Here is an 18,085-nt window from a genome sequence, read left to right on the forward strand (position 1 = left end):
TTTACTGCACATTAGGCTGAATTTAGAACCAAAAACATGTCTTTTTCAGTGTAGCTGTAAGAGTTGCTGCTAGCAATGCTCAGATATTTGGAATGAGAGGGGGATGATACCAATACAAGCAAGCATTTTCTTTTTCAAGGCGCCAAGTTAGTTGTGTCACTTTTTCCAGGTTTGCCCACACAGCAACTTTTTTTGTTTGTTTTATGTCTCTCTGATATAGGATATCTTAACAAACCAAACTGAAAAGTCAAAATATAGCAGTCCACTTTCTTAGCTGAACCTTGTTAGGCTGGTGTTGGAGCCATTTATTCATTTTTATCACTTTTTAAATTGAATGAAAACCTCTTGCTGCTTTCAGGTATTGAATACTATCCTTGGTTTCCAAACACCTGATCAGACACAACTGAAGGTCTGGAAGAAATCAAAACAGTTATTGAGACAGTTCAAATGAATAATTGTTAAAGTTGATTTTTTTGTTTTTGTTGATTAAATTATGATTATTTACAGCATAGCAGGAAATCACATTCTGTTACTCACAAACACTGTTTTACATTTTCTTACAAATTGAATTGAATAGTTAAGGTGCAAATATCTTGTGGAAGTCCACAAAGTGGACTTCTGTGCCAGTCAAAGTGAATGGTTAGTGTTTCAAACATTTTGTGACAAAACATTCAGAAAACTTGCACTGACATCAATTAAGGCTATTTCAATATTTTTCTAAAAAAATAAAAAGCACACTCAGTTCACAAGATTTTAGTCATATGTGTTAACCATTTTCAAAATCTTATAGAACTTTTTTTGTGACTATCTTAAAGATCGTATTTTTAATTTCTTTTGTCCTAAGACAGTACACAAAAGGATTTACAAGACATGGACCGAGGACTGCACCAATTAATAAACCTTGGCGTTCCTCAAGAGTTAATACAACGCCAAACCTGGTGAAGATAATGCGCACAAACGCAGGACAGTAATGAACAATTACACAAATTAAGTGACTCACAAGAGTGCTCCCTATTTTTTTTTTCATTATTTGAAGATAATTTTACAAAAAGTAAGATTCCACAATATGAAAGACAAATGAAAATGAAAGTGAAAAATAAAACAAAAAATGCTACAATGGCAACTTCATTGAAATATTTGTCTGGGTTAACAGAGGTTGTTCTTAATACAGCAGCAAAGTCACAGAAAGTGTACCTGAGCCTGGAGCTGCAGTGTGGGAGGGGGACAACTGTTGCAGGTATGTAACACATGAAAAACCAGTTAACGAACCACACGATAAATGTAAGAACAAGAACACGTGTGTTCGTTAAATAACTGTGATACTGGAAAGGATAAATTATTGCAATGAATCTATCCAATGCCATAACTGCTAAAACAAATGACTCCATTGATGTTCCCAAATGGAAAACAGGATATAGTATTAACACCTGCGAGTAGAACCCCAATCATTGTTGGACTGCAACTGGAGGTGTACATTATATCAACAACAGCAAGGTTGCAAATCAGAAGATACATTGGTTTATGTAATCTCTTGTCAGAAATAATAAACATGATATTTGCCATATTGGCAAGAACAGCAAGAAGATAGGTTATTAGGATAACCACGCCAACAGCAATAGGTCTACTGAGTGTGTCAAAACCACCTATAATAAAGTGTGTTACATTGATTGAAGTATTCTGTGAAGACATATTCTGTTTGGAAGTTGAAGAGGAGAAGAAAAAAGGCAAAGCAAATATTGATAAAATACGTAGTAAATCTTCTTTATCAGACTTCACAAAATCCTCTGAGCTCAGTCAAACAACTTTGCTTTTACTGGGAAGTATTTGAACCTCTCATTTTAAGGCTTATAAGAACAGTACGTTTTGATTGGACAGCTCCCTGTTCCAATCAAATTAGACATAAGAACGTGAAATGTCTATATTGGATCAGATATTGCAAAAAGATGATGTCATTCCCTTAATGACAGGATAAAGGTTAACCTGTATTTGTTTTCAATGGATTTTGTCACACCATTTGGATCAAATAACAAAACAAAAGCTCAAAATGAAAGAAAGCTTGATCTATGTTACATTTTTCTCGCTACATCTCTTTAACACTACACCCTATTAATGGCTAGGAAGGGACTAATATTAGCAGGAGGTTCAAATATTGTATTCCATTTTCTTGAGAAGAAAAATCTTAGAAAACTTTTAGATAGCTTTTATAGTGAAACTTGGGTCTGGAAATGTTACAAATGGAGAAGATGGTGAGCCAACTTTATGAAGGAAAGTAACTTTGTGTCATGTTAACATGGCTGTCAAAACAATGTACTGAGGGCTACTGTGCCTTTGTGCCAGTTCAGCGGTAGCATACATAGGCCAGGTAATTTGAAAGCAGTAAGAACATAAGGTCTAAAAGTCAGTGGCTGTTAAATGGAACCTGACCTCCATCATCAAATCATGTCTCCCTTTTTAAATATTTTGCCGAGACCAGAAGAAAGAGTGCTGTGACGACTGGAACGCTGCTCATACAGAGTGTGTAAAAGCCTGTATCAATAAAACGCATGGCAAGGTGCAATGCCGTGTGTGTGCGGGTCCTCATTCTTGTCATACTCAAGAAGTACCAAAGGCTGAGAAACGCTTGAGAAGATGTGGAGGCTGAAGGCAACAGTGGTCCCAGTGGTAATGGGAGCAATTGAGCAATGACCTCCAAGTGGCTGGAGTGGCTCCAGCAGATCCCAGGAACAACATCCAAGACTCCTATCCTGAAGAATTGTTGGAATAGCAATACTATGCAGGACTCTCAAGCATTTGATGTGTGATTGTGTCATAAAGTTGCTTGTGTAACTGATCATATGCAACTTCATGAAACAATCATTATTGCACAATTTGTTTAAAGAGCAACTACCTAATTCATTCCTCATTCTTGTCATACTTAAAAAGTGCCCAAGACTGAGAGAAGTGCTTGAAAGTGATGGGATTTCCGGCTTTTTTTAAGAGATCCGAGTCTTTTACGGCTCCCAACCGGCTCTTCAGGTTGTTTTGTTGCGTTAATTAATGTATTATTAATAACAATATAAAATTATACACAAAAGGAATTACTAATGTAAAAAAACGTGGTTTTATTATATGTGTCTATGTATAAATATACACGGGGCCCCTAGAGACAAAGCACATACAAACTCCAAAGCACATTTCTAATGTTAACTGAACTTCTAAAACAGAGCTACCTAGATCACATAGATTACACAGTTGAAGGCATATAGATATTGTTTATTTATACAGAAGAACTCATATATATTCAAATAATTTAAAAAAAAAGTTCATTTACCTGTTACTACCACACACCAAATCCGGTCGTTAGTACTTCCTGGCTTGTGTAGACACTAGGTAACAAAAGCTCAACACTGCACCTAGCATCCTGGAGCACTTCTGTTGTGTTTTGTACGTGTTTTGGAGTTTGTACATGCTTCGGAGTTTGTACGTTCTTCTTCTGAGTTTTTACGTGTTTTGGAGTTTTTTATGTGCTTCGGGTTTGTACGTGCGTCGGAGTTTGTATGTGCTTTGTCTCTAGCAGCCATAAATATAAATATACTTTTATTTATTCACTCCACATAAAATGTAACAAATAATTCATATTATACAAAAACCAACTATTTACATTTCAACTTTTTTTTGTTTTGAAGTCCATTAAGTCTCTCTCTCTCTTTTGAGGTCAACTTCCTGAAGGCCTGAGTCATGGAGTGCCCGCATGATTATGGCCTAATGATGTTCACCTGAAAGGAGTAATCCAATTATCCACTGATAGTGGGTCAAACCATCAGATGAAAGCTGGGGCATGGGCTGAATTTTCAGTTTGATTTGATTTAGTTAATTTGTATATTATTTAGCTGGGGTGTGTTTGTAATCACATATATGTGAGGTGTGTTAGAATAACTGCATACAATAACTGTATAGGTTTTTTGTTTCTGGGCTGTGTTGGGGGGGAAATCTTTTATAATAATAAAGTAATGTATACTTTATTGATCCCCGTGGGTAAATTACTCTCTCTGTGTTTAACCCATTCACTCAGTGAAGCAGTGGACAGCCACTCATCAGGTGCCCGGGGAGCAGTGTGTAGGGACGGTACTTAGTCAGGGGTACCTCAGGGTAGCTGTTTGGTGGATGCGAACCCCCGGGCGAACATGCTACCTACTGAGCTATCCCTGCCCTCCTTTAATATTTTATTGGTGGTATGACCGGCATTCATTTAAGGAGGGTTTTTGTGAGAGGCTGGGTGGCTCATTTTTAGATGTGTTGCTGGTGAGCATGTTAAACCTCTGTACATGGAAAAAAGAATATTGTAACGTTCTCAAGAACCAGACGTTTTGATCTCAGTTTGTCCGTTTATTCGGTTACACAGGCAAACGGGCCGTTAACTCCAGGGAGAGTGCTCACGTGCAACCCCTCACTTCAGCCCCGTACAGTCACACAACAACAAGGACCCCCCTCCCCTTCATGCACACATTAACTCCCTTTTTTATGGTGGCTGGGAAGTGAAAAGCGCAACAAATTAAAAATCCACAACAAATTAAAAATCCACAACAAATTAAAAAACGGCAACAAATTAAAAATCCACAACAAATTAAAAATCCACAACAAATTTAAAAAACGCAACAAATTAAAAATCCACAACAAATTAAAAATCCACAACAAATTAAAAAACGGCAACAAATTAAAAATCCACAACAAATTTAAAAAACGCAACAAATTAAAAATCCACAACAAATTAAAAAACTGCAACAAATTAAAAATTCACAACAAATTAAAAAACCGCAACAAATTAAAAAACCGCAACAAATTAAAAATCACTCCTTGGCGGCCGCTTATCGGGGCCTGGAGCTTGGGGCTCGCTTGGGCCACTTCGGAGGTGGGGTGCCCCCAGCCTCTCGGCCTGGGGCTCGGTCACTCAGGCACAGTTGGCTGCCGGCGGAGCTCACGGGCACGTCACTGCAACCCCCCTGGCTTCTGCTCCGCGGCTGCTGAGTGAACCCTCATCTGGGACTCTCCTCAGCTCTTTCTGGGACAGTGGTGCGGCTGCCCCTCTGTTAGTCTTCCTTGGTCTCTTGTGTTCTGGGGGCCTCTGGATGTCTGGAGTTTTGATCTCTTCCATACCTGCTTCATATCCTGGAGGACGGGGCTGTGGCCCCCCCACACCCTCTAGCAGATCATTACATGAAGGAACCTTTTAAAAAAACAAGCGCGTCCATGCTCACAGGTATACACACGGGTGATCACACCCACAAACTACACCCTTTTTGGCTCCTACCTCAAATCACACTGTGTTCTGTTGATCTTATGTGCTGCACAATAATGTTTAATATGTAGTATTTACTGTCATATTCCCATATATCATTGTGATGTTGTTTATTCTATTACTCTTGTTCTCTTCTGCTTGTTTTCTTTTTTCTTTCTCAACAGGTGATCCAGGTGATCGATATATGCATTTTTTTTTCTTTTTCTTTTTTTTTTTTTCCTACCCATTCTGTTGGTTTTTGTTTTTTTGCCCTTCTCCCCCATCCCTCTTCTCAGCTGTTTCTCTTTCCCTCTTTCTTTCTCCCCTTCTTTCCTCCAGTCAAGTCTGTTCCGTATTCAGCAAGTGAAAATAAAATAAACAATGAAAGGTGAATCAAATGGACCATTATGGCAAGGCTGGGATGGTCAATTTGGTAAAGTAAATCCGTTGGGCAGCATTCTTTGCCTTTAGACAATAATTCTGATGGCAAAAGAGCCAAACGGGACAGGCAAAAAAAAAAAAAAAAAAAAATCCACAACAAATTAAAAATCCACAACAAATTAAAAAACCGCAACAAATTAAAAAACCACAACAAATTAAAAATCCACAACAAATTAAAAAACCACAACAGTGATGTCACGAGAGGGGGCGTGGCCAGGATTTTTGGTTGAGGCGCCATGTTTCTGGGCCGAACAAAGCGCTAGCAAAAGAGGAGCGAAAGTACACGGATAACACCAGTTATGGTTCGTACTTGCTGTGCGGTCGGTTGTAAAGTTAGATCGCACGACCGGCAAGGGAATAAGGTTGAAAATGGTTTATCTTTTCATTCTTTCCCCACCTGGAAGCAACATGAGGCAGCTCATGTATCGGATGTTACCAAAAGAAGGCGTCTAGTCTGGATAGCAGCTGTGAGACCAGCTGATATCCAGTTCTCTTCCATCTCCAAATATCTGTTGGTGTGCTCCAGACATTTTCATTCCGGTAAGTTATAGATATGTTCATATCACTCTTTATCGGTCTTTTAAGTCTGACATCACTAGCCGTGTCTTGGCTCAAACTCCCAAGAGCACCTGCAGGTCCTTAAATCACACGATCACTGTGGCATCACTGAGTGTTGAAAAACTATCTAAAGTCTTTCATCTGTAATAAAATGATCAGCGTTCTGCTCTACCATGTGTAACAATTGAGTTTATCATCCAGGCATCCATGAAAACGAAATTAGCAGGAAGTTAGCTCGCTAGATTCCATCTAAATACAATATAGCATGTCCTAACTGAGGGATTTTGGAAACAAATTCAAACGTACAGCTCTGCTATCACTTCCAACATAAATGAAGACAGAAAACTAAACAGCAGTGACGTTTGTAGGGTACTGTGAGTAAAATGCGTTTGATTTCCCCCCAAACATTCAAATTAGTGCAATCATAAATTCATTCATGAGGGACAAATTACAGTGAGAGCATGTGGAGGCTCTGGCTATGTTCACACTGCACGCGAAAGCGCATCAAATCTGACTTTTTTGACCGTATGCGACCCATATCCAATCATGGTACGACAGTGTAAAAACAGCACAAATCCAATATTTTCAAATCCGATCTGGGTCACTTTCGTATGTGGTACTGAATCCGATACATATCTGATGTTTTAGAAAGCAACTGCTGTTTGAATGGTCTGTCTTTTATGTCACTGACACGAAACATATGCCAATTATCAGCGCTGGAGAAGCGTCCGAGAAGACATTGAGAACACATGAGCGCTTCGTGTCCATCCCGTGTAGATGTTAGTGAAACTGTTGGGAAGACAACATGAACATTTTATTTATACTGTATAATCTGCAGATTCTGACAGAAATCTGCATATCCTTTGAAGCACCGCTCCTCTCTAAAATGGCAATAAGGATAATTATTAGGCCATATGTAAATAACAAAATAACTTAAAGCAAAGTCTGAAACAAGTCTTTATATTTAAGGGCCATCAGTCAAACAATACTGTTTGGTCTGGGTCTAAACAGAGCGTGTTGTGTGTGACATCTGTTTTTGCATATGTGGGACACTTTGAGGGTTCACAAAGGAGCGCGTTTGCTGTCACATTTTATTTGTAGTGTGAACAAGCAGACAAAAAAATCGGAATTGAGCATTAAGACCTGCAGTGTGGACGTAGCCATAGTGAGTTCAGTGCATTGATGTGACATTGTCCTGAAGGATTTAGTTATTCTCAGTGGTTAAAGAAATTGCAATTATTTATTCATATTTATTAGAAATAATCCTAATTACATATCTTGCTTCCGTGTTTGTGTCCTGTGTCACAAAAATACATTTTTTACTATAATACATTGATTAATGACCTGCAGAATCTCCTTATCATATTACGTGTCCATAATTGTCACCTAAAGTCAAACTTTATGCTTTCTCCATAAAGTGATTACATACTTTAGTTTCATTTTCTGAAGTCAGGTTTCTGAAAGAGAACAGGCAGATTTGAAATATAACATGCAGCGTTCTATAGATGGATACATAAAAAAATGGAAAATTACATGTATGTGCTAACTTTCTAAACACTTTGTTACATTTGTGATAAATGGATTTGAAAGTAGATAAAACACATTTATGTTGGCCTTGGCTCATTAGAGTCTTTGTCTTTAAATTAACTTGTAACTTGTATGTTTCAGGTCCTGCACTCTCAAAGACTGAATTATTATTATTAACCTTTATTTTACCAGGAAAAGTCCCATTGAGATTAAAAACCTCTTTTTCAAGGGAGTCCTGGCCAAGAGGCGACAACATGTTAAAATTACAAATTTACATACATGTTATAAGTAACAATTACATTTTAAAAAACATTTTTCTCTGGCTCTCTCAATTTGGACTTAAAAGCATTTAATGAAATAAGATCTGCTATCTTCCAGTCTTTTTGCATCATGTTCCATGTAAAAGGGGCAGCATAAGTAAAAGCCCTCTTTCCCAGTTCAGTTCTGGCAAATGGAACATTGAGCAGAAGAAGATCGCTTGAACGAACCAGCATTGCAGCCATGGGTCATTGTGAGCATCACAGGGAAGGTTGAAGCCGCCCACTGCACCTGTATGGCCAGAGTCGTGGAGACCTGCAGCCATGTCACTGCTCTTCTTTTTAAAGTAGAAGCAACAATGTGGATCTGTGGCACAAGGGCTGTTACAGATGAACCTGCATACTGGGTTTTGCTGGGTAATATGACCAAGATACAGCCAGAGGTTGGCCATAAGATAGACTTCTCCTCTTCAGCTGCCCAAAAACGGCTCTGGATCAAAACATAAACAGACCATCCGTATTGACAGGTAAAAGGAGCCGTCCTCAAAAACGAAAAATCCCACCTGCTAATGTGGAGGAGTTGTCACTGCTATTGGATACTTTGCTGGAGCACAGTAAAGCTGTGGGTTGTGGGAATGACCCATAATGTTTTATATAAGGGTCTAGATTTATGCCTGAAGTGCACTGCCATGTAAATAATTTGCATTTACTGAATATGTACTGACTGAGTACCACTGTTCAAAAGTTCAATAAAGAAACAAACTAATTTTTGCCTCTTTTTTATTATAGAACATCACATCAGTTACAATGTAGAATCCATGTCAGTTTATAAAAGACAAAATGTGTCATGGTCTCCGTGCCTGCCCGGTCGGCCCCACAAGGCTACAATTGCTGTTGCTGTTTTCTCCCTCTCTGCCTGGGCGGAGCTCACTGTGGGCTCCCGCCCTTGGCCCACACACACACCTGACAACACTCACCCATCATCACCGGGAGCACTATTTGAGGCTGGAACACAGATCCTCTCGTCGCTGGATGATTGTACCCCTAACGTTAGTGTTCTCACAGCTCTTGTGCTTCATATCCGTGACTTGTGATTAGTTGGTGACCTGCCTTCTCGTCTGCTTCAGATCCCCCCCCCCCCGGACCTGCGACCTCCCTGCTGCGGGAAAGTGTGTGAGTGTGAGAGAAGAAGACGTGAGCGAGTTACCCTGTGATTTCCCCCCCGGAGTTTTGGATCCCTTCACTGTACATATATTGCACTGCACTGTAAATAAACCACACCTTGGAGATACCTTACCGCTCTGCGCTTGAATCCCTGTACCAGATCGTGACAGAATCATCCAGCCACGGAAATGGATTCAGCAGACCCAGCGGTCTCGACTCCCACCCTCGCCACTTTGGCCGCGATGCTGGCACGCCACGAGCAGATGTTCATTCACCTTCGAGCAGAGCTCGCGAACCTCACACAGGCCGTGGCTCGGCTAACACCGCTACCGGCCGCTCCTCTGGTCGCCGCTCCTCCGTTGGAGGCGCCAGTTCCAGCTGTAAGTGTCGCGCCACCTGTTCACGTTGACAGATTCCTCCCTACTCCCAGGGCTTTCACGGGAGAGATTGATAAATGTGCTGGTTTTCTCACTCAGTGTGCCCTTCAGTTTCGCCAGCAACCGCAAACCTTTTCTACTGATGGTGCGAAAATCGCTTATATCGTCCAGTTACTCCAGGACCGTGCTCTAACCTGGGCTCAAGCTGCGCTTCAGGCGGAGCCGGACATCACCTTTTCTGACTTTCTTACTAAGTTTAAAGGTGTGTTTGACAGGAAAGCCACAACTGCCACCGCCGGCCAGCGCTTGCTTGCGCTTAAACAAGGTAAACGCAGCATGGCTGATTTTTCTATTGACTTTTCTACCTTGGCTGAACAGGCGAAATGGGGGGAAGAGGCCCTTAAAAGTGCATTGCTCACTAATATTAATGAGGAAATAAAGAATGAACTAATGCTCCGTGAACTGCCTTCCTCCCTGGATGCGCTTCTGGTTTTGTGTATGCGGGTGGACGATCAGGTGCGCGCACATCGGAGCGCACGCGCGCGTTCGGGGCATGCCCCGCTGGACTTTTGTGGGACCCCTACTGCAGCCCATGGGTCGTGTGACGCCGACACCGGGGATGGGGAAGAGCCCATGCAGCTTGGGCGCTCACGGCTGTCGCCCGCGGAGCGCCAGCGCCGTCTTGCCTCCGGTGAGTGCGTTTATTGCAGCCGTAAAGGCCACTTTGTCTCCTCCTGCCCAACGCTGGCAAAAGGGCGCGCTCACCAGTGATCGTGAGGGTGCTGGTGGGCGATCTGTCGAGTGAAAGCCCTCTCCCCAGGCTTCTTTTGCCGGCTACTCTGCGTGTTCGGACTGTTTCTCATTCTCTCTCCATTCTCATTGACTCTGGGGCTGAGCAGAACTTTATTGACACCTCACTCGCCGCCAAACTGAACATCGCCTTGGAGCCTCTGTCACGCCCCCTCCGCGTTCACGCACTGTCGAGCCAGCGCCTGCCTGACATCACTCATGTTTCTGAATTCCTTTCATTATCTCTCTCTGGCAATCACGCAGAAAGGATTTGTTTTTTTTCGTTTAAGGCTCCTCTCACTCCGCTGGTTCTGGGTCACCCCTGGCTTGTCCTCCACAACCCGCATATCGACTGGGAGAAGGGTGCCTAACTAGGTTGGAGTGTGGCCTGCCATATGAACTGCCTCCGGGCTGCGGCTTCCCCCGTTTCGCTCCCACCCACGGCCTCGCCGTCGGACGCCCCGGACCTCTCGATGGTTCCGCGGGTTTATCATGATCTGCGGGATGTTTTTTGTAAGGATCGGGCGCGGTCCCTTCCCCCGCACCGCCCGTACGATTGTGCCGTCGATCTTCTTCCTGGAGCTCCGCTGCCGTCTAGCCGCCTGTACAGCCTCTCCCGGCCTGAGAGGGATGCTATGGAGCGTTACATCTCGGAGTCGCTGGCGGCAGGGTTGATTCGCCCCTCCTCTTCCCCTGTCGCGGCTGGGGTTTTTTTCGTGGATAAGAAGGATGGTTCGCTGCGGCCGTGTATTGACTTTCGGGGCCTTAATCAGATCACTGTTAAGAACAAATACCCTTTGCCGTTGCTTTCCTCCGCCTTTGAACTGCTTCAAGGCATGACCGTCTTTACCAAGCTGGATCTGCGCAACGCTTACCACCTGGTGCGCATCAGGGAGGGGGATGAGTGGAAGACCGCGTTCAATACGCATCGGGCCACTTTGAGTATCTCGTGATGCCGTTTGGGCTGACTAACGCCCCCGCAGTGTTTCAGGCGATGGTTAATGATGTCCTTCGTGATTTTGTTAACCGTTGTGTATTTGTGTACTTGGATGACATCTTGATCTTTTCTAAGACACTCGAGGAGCATAAGGTCCATGTCCGGCAGGTCCTGCTACGCCTTCTGGAGAACCGGCTCTTTGTGAAGGGGGAGAAGTGCGATTTCCACGTGGCGTCAGTGAGTTTTCTGGGCCACATTATCGAGAAGGGGGACTTGCGGACTGATCCGGAGAAAGTGCGGGCTGTGGTGGAATGGCCTACTCCTCCTGATCGCCGCCAAGTGCAACGTTTTTTGGGATTCGCCAACTTTTACAGACGGTTCATTCGTGATTTCAGCAGAATCGCTCTCCCTCTCACTAAACTCACCTCTCCCAAGGTTCCCTTCCAGTGGGATTCTGCCGCTCAGCGAGCCTTCGCCCTGCTCAAGGACAGGTTCACCACCGCTCCCATACTCCGGCAACCGGACCTTACACGGCAGTTCGTTGTGGAAGTGGACGCGTCGGACTCCGGGGTTGGGGCAGTTCTGTCTCAACAGATGGACGGTAAGCTGCACCCGTGTGCCTTTTATTCTCGCCGTCTCTCCCCAGCAGAGTGTAACTATGACATCGGGGACCGGGAGCTTCTGGCCGTCAAGCTGGCCCTGGAGGAGTGGAGACATTGGTTGGAGGGAGCAGCACAACCATTCATCGTCTGGACGGATCACAAGAATCTGGAGTACCTGCGCTCGGCTAGACGTCTCAATTCCCGGCAAGCCAGGTGGGCACTGTTTTTCGCTCGTTTTGACTTCACTATCACCTACAGGCCAGGAACACGGAACGTAAAGCCAGACGCCCTGTCCAGGCAATTCTCCATCACTGGGGAGGACTCGGACCCTGAGCCTGTCCTCCCGGCCGCCTGCGTAATTGGAGCCATCTCCTGGGAGATCGAGGGGCTCATCCAAGAGGCGCAGGAGACCGAACCGGATCCTGGCACTGGTCCACCTGGTCGCCTCTTCGTTCCTTCAGCCGTCCGCTCTCAGGTTCTCCAGTGGGCTCACACCGCCCGCTTTTCATGCCATCCTGGGGTCCTCCGCACCTGCTCGTTCCTCCGACGTTACTTCTGGTGGCCTGCTATGACTAGGGATGCCAAGGAGTATGTAGCCGCCTGTTCGACCTGCGCCCGGAATAAGCTTTCGAACCGCCCTCCACCAGGTCTTCTGCAGCCTCTCCCTACACCAGCTCGACCATGGTCCCATGTTTCTTTGGACTTTGTCACGGGCCTGCCGCCCTCCGCTGGTAACACCGCCATACTTACCATTATCGATCGTTTCTCCAAAGCTGCACATTTCGTCGCCCTCCCGAAGCTCCCCTCGGCCTTGGAGACGGCCCGGCTCCTCACCTCCCATGTGTTCCGTCTTCACGGGATCCCCGAGGACATCGTCTCGGATAGGGGGCCGCAATTCACGTCCCGTGTTTGGAGGGAGTTCTGCTCCGCACTGGGGGCCAAGGTCAGTCTGTCTTCCGGTTTCCATCCACAGAGTAACGGGCAATCGGAGCGGGCCAACCAGGAGCTGGAAGCTGCCCTCCGCTGTGTCACTTCGCACAACCAATCGACCTGGAGTGAACAGCTTCCATGGATCGAATACGCCCACAACAGCCACACATCCTCCGCCACGGGCAAGTCTCCCTTCGAAGCGTCCCTGGGCTATCAACCACCTTTGCTCCCGGCCATCGAAGGTGAGCACTCCGTTCCTTCTGTACAGGCTCACCTCCGCGGGTGCCGTCGTGCCTGGCGGGCGACTCAGGCTGCCCTGCTCCGTACTAAGGAGCGGAACAAGACCCTCGCTGACCGTCACCGGACACCGGCCCCCGTGTACACCATCGGTCAACGAGTATGGCTGGCTACCCGTTTTGTGCCGCTACGGACTGAGTCGAAGAAGCTGTCTCCTCAGTTTATTGGCCCTTTTCCCGTTGAGGCCATTGTGAACCCTGTGTCTGTCCGCCTCAAGCTGCCGCGCAACATGCGCATTCACGATGTCTTTCATGTGTCTCAGGTCAAGCCGGTGCTCTCCAGCCCGTTGTGCCCTCCCTCCAGGGCCCCGCCGCCCCCCCGGCTCGTGGATGGTCAGCTGGTCTACAATATCACCCGCATCATGGACTCCCGGCGCCGGGGTCGGGGTTTTCAGTACCTGGTTGACTGGGAGGGCTACGGGATAGAGGAACGCTCCTGGGTGCCTCGAGCTGCTGTCCTGGATGGTGCCATGCTCCGGGACTTCCACCGCAGGCATCCAGGTAAGCCTGGTGGGTCACCGGGAGGCTCCCGTTGAGGGGGGGGTACTGTCATGGTCTCCGTGCCTGCCCGGTCGGCCCCACAAGGCTACAATTGCTGTTGCTGTTTTCTCCCTCTCTGCCTGGGCGGAGCTCACTGTGGGCTCCCGCCCTTGGCCCACACACACACCTGACAACACTCACCCATCATCACCGGGAGCACTATTTGAGGCTGGAACACAGATCCTCTCGTCGCTGGATGATTGTACCCCTAACGTTAGTGTTCTCACAGCTCTTGTGCTTCATATCCGTGACTTGTGATTAGTTGGTGACCTGCCTTCTCGTCTGCTTCAGATCCCCCCCCGGACCTGCGACCTCCCTGCTGCGGGAAAGTGTGTGAGTGTGAGAGAAGAAGACGTGAGCGAGTTACCCTGTGATTTCCTCCCCGGAGTTTTGGATCCCTTCACTGCACATATATTGCACTGCACTGTAAATAAACCACACCTTGGAGATACCTTACCGCTCTGCGCTTGAATCCCTGTACCAGATCGTGACAAAATGTTTACACAAAATCATGACAGCATTTACACGATATCACCCACTACTAACATTACTTAATTTACTATCAATTACTTCAATTTATCTTCTGAAAAATTACTGTTATTTATACAGCACAAGACTTAAGAATATTTAACAGGAGCAAGTTTCATTTTCCCCTGGTTTTACTACCACACTGTTCACCAAACGCAGCAAACCTTCACCATCTTATCCAGAAGGGTCACCTCATCACCCTCACATGGAAGAAGTAACCTGATTGGCATGGTGGTATGTTTGAAGCAGGTCGCTTGTGTAGCGCTGGAACCCAGTCACGATGTTTCATCCATTTCATTGGCTGGTCTGCTGCAATAATGCCAAATAATTAGCAAGTCTATAAATAGCACGTAGTTCTGCAAAATCACTCATTAGGATGTTTTTTTTTCTAATTTGCTATGACCTCAGAGTGCATTGAAAAGAAAACTAATAGGCTATCTGGTCTTTAAGTGATGGCGTGACAAATCCTGCTTCCAGGCCTAAAGTAGTCTGCGTTTAATATGGGTTTTGTGTTGTTAACATGTTTAATGTTTTTTATTGTCTTCTATTTAATCTCAAAAAACTCCTAAAAACAGTAAGTGATCACTGTTGGCCTCCCACTGCTTCTATCACCACTAATCATTTGAAAGCTCAGTTTTTAAAACCTTACAGTTTTTTACAGACGCTAGGACACATTTCTCAACACTTAGGTCACTTTTGCAAAACTCTTCACACAATCCTTCTAACTGACCGTCAGCTTGGCAAAGCAGTTCATTTCACATTCAAAATGCACTACAACTACCAAAACACTTTATTCAGGTCTCAAATAAACTCATTCTTCCAGAACACTAGCAAAGGTTGACAGCCGACAAACACACTTTGTCACCCACAAAACAATGACCTAAAAAACACTAACAACATGTAGCATTACACAGTGTTTTCTTGTGTAAAACAAGGACACATCTCTGTTTATAATTTCAATATATGTTACTGGAATGAATCAGACATCATGCAGAATTCGTTAATATTTGTTTATGTATTTTTATTTTTTGCACTAAGAAATCCCAAAATACAAGTATTTATATACACACCATCCACTGATGCACATACAATAGCAATGCTAATCAACCCGGTCTTCTCCATTTGGCCACAGGTTCTCATCCACATCACATCTAATGTCATCTAGGGCAATACACCTAGGAAAGAATCTCCTGGCATGCCTGATCCATCCCTGGCAATCTTCTGCTGATATCTCCAGGCATCCAGCATTCATTGCATCCAGGAGGGACATTTGATCATGTGGATGATGGTCGTAAACCTTCCACCGCCATGAGGAAAAGAATTCCTCTATGAGGTTGAGGAATGGAGAGTAAGGTGGGAGGAAAAGAGACTCCATTCTGGGATGGGCTGCAAACCACTCGGTGACTGCACGGGAGTGATGAAATGCCACATTGTCCCATACAATTATAAATGTTGGCTGATTCCTTCTCTCCGCATCCCTTTCCTCACCTAGCACAACCCTTCCATAGAGATCATGCAGGAACGCAAGGAGCCGTTCAGTGTTGTATGGCCCAATCAGTGGTCTGTGTAACAGCAGTCCATCAGTGGATATTGCTGCGCACATTGTGATGTTGGCACCCCTCTGGCCCGGGACATTCACTGTGGCTCTCTTCCCAATCACATTCCTCCCTCGTTGACGTGCTTTGGCCAAGTTGAAACCTGCCTCATCCACAAAGATGAAAATGTGGTGCGTTTGCCTGCCTTCAATCTCCATGACTCTCTAACATAAATCCACAAGGCAACATAAGCTGTTACAGTAGTAAATTTCTATAATTGTCTTTGTGTGTGTTTGGTTTTGTTCAAAAACAGATCTGTATTTTATTCTGATCTTACCTGGACATACTGGTTCCTGAGTTGCTTGACATGTTCAGAGTTCCTCTCAAAAGGCACAGTGTACAACTGCTTCATCCTGACCTGATGTTTTTTCAGGACTCTAGAAATTGTTATTACGCTTACACTGTGAATATTTGCGAAGGTAACGTTGTCTGCCAAGACTCTTTGTCTAATTTCAGTGAGTTTTATCCCATTGTTTCTGATGACCATATCAACAATGGCAGTTTCCTGCACATCAGTGAACATCCGTCCTCTCCCTCCTGTGTGAGGTAACCGTTGAGTCCTAAGCAGGAATGCAACAACAATTACACAAAAGCTTATTTACTTCTGAAATGTGCAAATGCCCCTGCAGAATACAAGTTACCTGTTGGTTTGCCGGAAAACTCTAACAATAGATGCCACTGTAGAGCGTTGCAGATTTGGCTGCACTCTCTGACCAGCCTCTCTCATTGAGTGACCATGATTTACTACATGATCAATTACAGTAGCTCTGATCTCATCTGAGACTACAGCTCTTGATCTTCCTCTTATTCTTCTTCCACCACGCATACATATTCCTCGCCCCCTCCATGCCACTCTTCTTCCTCTTTCAGCCACTTCTCCATTTCTGGCTGGGTCCATGTTTACGTCACAAAACAAACCTATTCAGCAGTTGTCTCCTTTTGTAATGGAATTGAAGGAGTAACACCTGTGTAGAGGTTCATCTACAATGGGAATCAGCTGTGGCTGGTTAAACTGCATTTTTAGATTTAGAATATGTTTCAATAAAATATTGCTGTTGGATTTTGCTGTCTTTTCAAGTTTTGCATTGTGTTATTGTTTTGGCCATAAGTTTAACAGTTTTGAAAACAGTATGTAAGCACATGCAAAATGTCCTGTCCGTACAAAGATTTTTGGCAGTTGTTGTGTCTGAGTGAGAAGATAATTCATGAAATTTGAGAGATGTAGTCATTGAATGCATTTTGTGCCAAAACAATGATAACTGGTCCTCAGTTTAGCCCACATAGACTTCTGTTGTGCTCACTGTGTGAGGAGTTTTGCAAACGTGACCTAAGTATTGAGAAATGTGTCCTAGCGTCTGTAAAAAACTGTAAGATGTAGCTACAGCCCAGCCTATGCAGCAGTATATGAATGACTAATCCTATTCATTCTTGTGGATGGATTATCTCAGTTGTTCTCCTGGCTGAAGTTTGGTCCGTTCACAGCATCCTGCCATGAGATTATATTTGTTCCTGACCACCGAGAATCCTCACGATAACTTTTATCAAGTGGAAAAAGTTAGTGTTTATATTATGCTAACATAGCTGTGTCGCTAACGGTCACGTAGCACATTGTTTTACACCAGCTAGCCAAACTTCAGTACCCTACAAACGTCACTGCTGTTTAGTTTTCTGTCTTCATTTATGTTGGAAGTGATAGCAGAGCTGTACGTTTGAATTTGTTTCCAAAATCCCTCAGTTAGGACATGCTATATTGTATTTAGATGGAATCTAGCGAGCTAACTTCCTGCTAATTTCGTTTTCATGGATGCCTGGATGATAAACTCAATTGTTACACATGGTAGAGCAGAACGCTGATCATTTTATTACAGATGAAAGACTTTAGATAGTTTTTCAACACTCAGTGATGCCACAGTGATCGTGTGATTTAAGGACCTGCAGGTGCTCTTGGGAGTTTGAGCCAAGACACGGCTAGTGATGTCAGACTTAAAAGACCGATAAAGAGTGATATGAACATATCTATAACTTACCGGAATGAAAATGTCTGGAGCACACCAACAGATATTTGGAGATGGAAGAGAACTGGATATCAGCTGGTCTCACAGCTGCTATCCAGACTAGACGCCTTCTTTTGGTAACATCCGATACATGAGCTGCCTCATGTTGCTTCCAGGTGGGGAAAGAATGAAAAGATAAACCATTTTCAACCTTATTCCCTTGCCGGTCGTGCGATCTAACTTTACAACCGACCGCACAGCAAGTACGAACCATAACTGGTGTTATCCGTGTACTT

The sequence above is a fragment of the Maylandia zebra genome, linkage group LG14, assembly GCF_041146795.1.
Source record: "Maylandia zebra isolate NMK-2024a linkage group LG14, Mzebra_GT3a, whole genome shotgun sequence".
Classification (NCBI taxonomy): domain Eukaryota; kingdom Metazoa; phylum Chordata; class Actinopteri; order Cichliformes; family Cichlidae; genus Maylandia; species Maylandia zebra.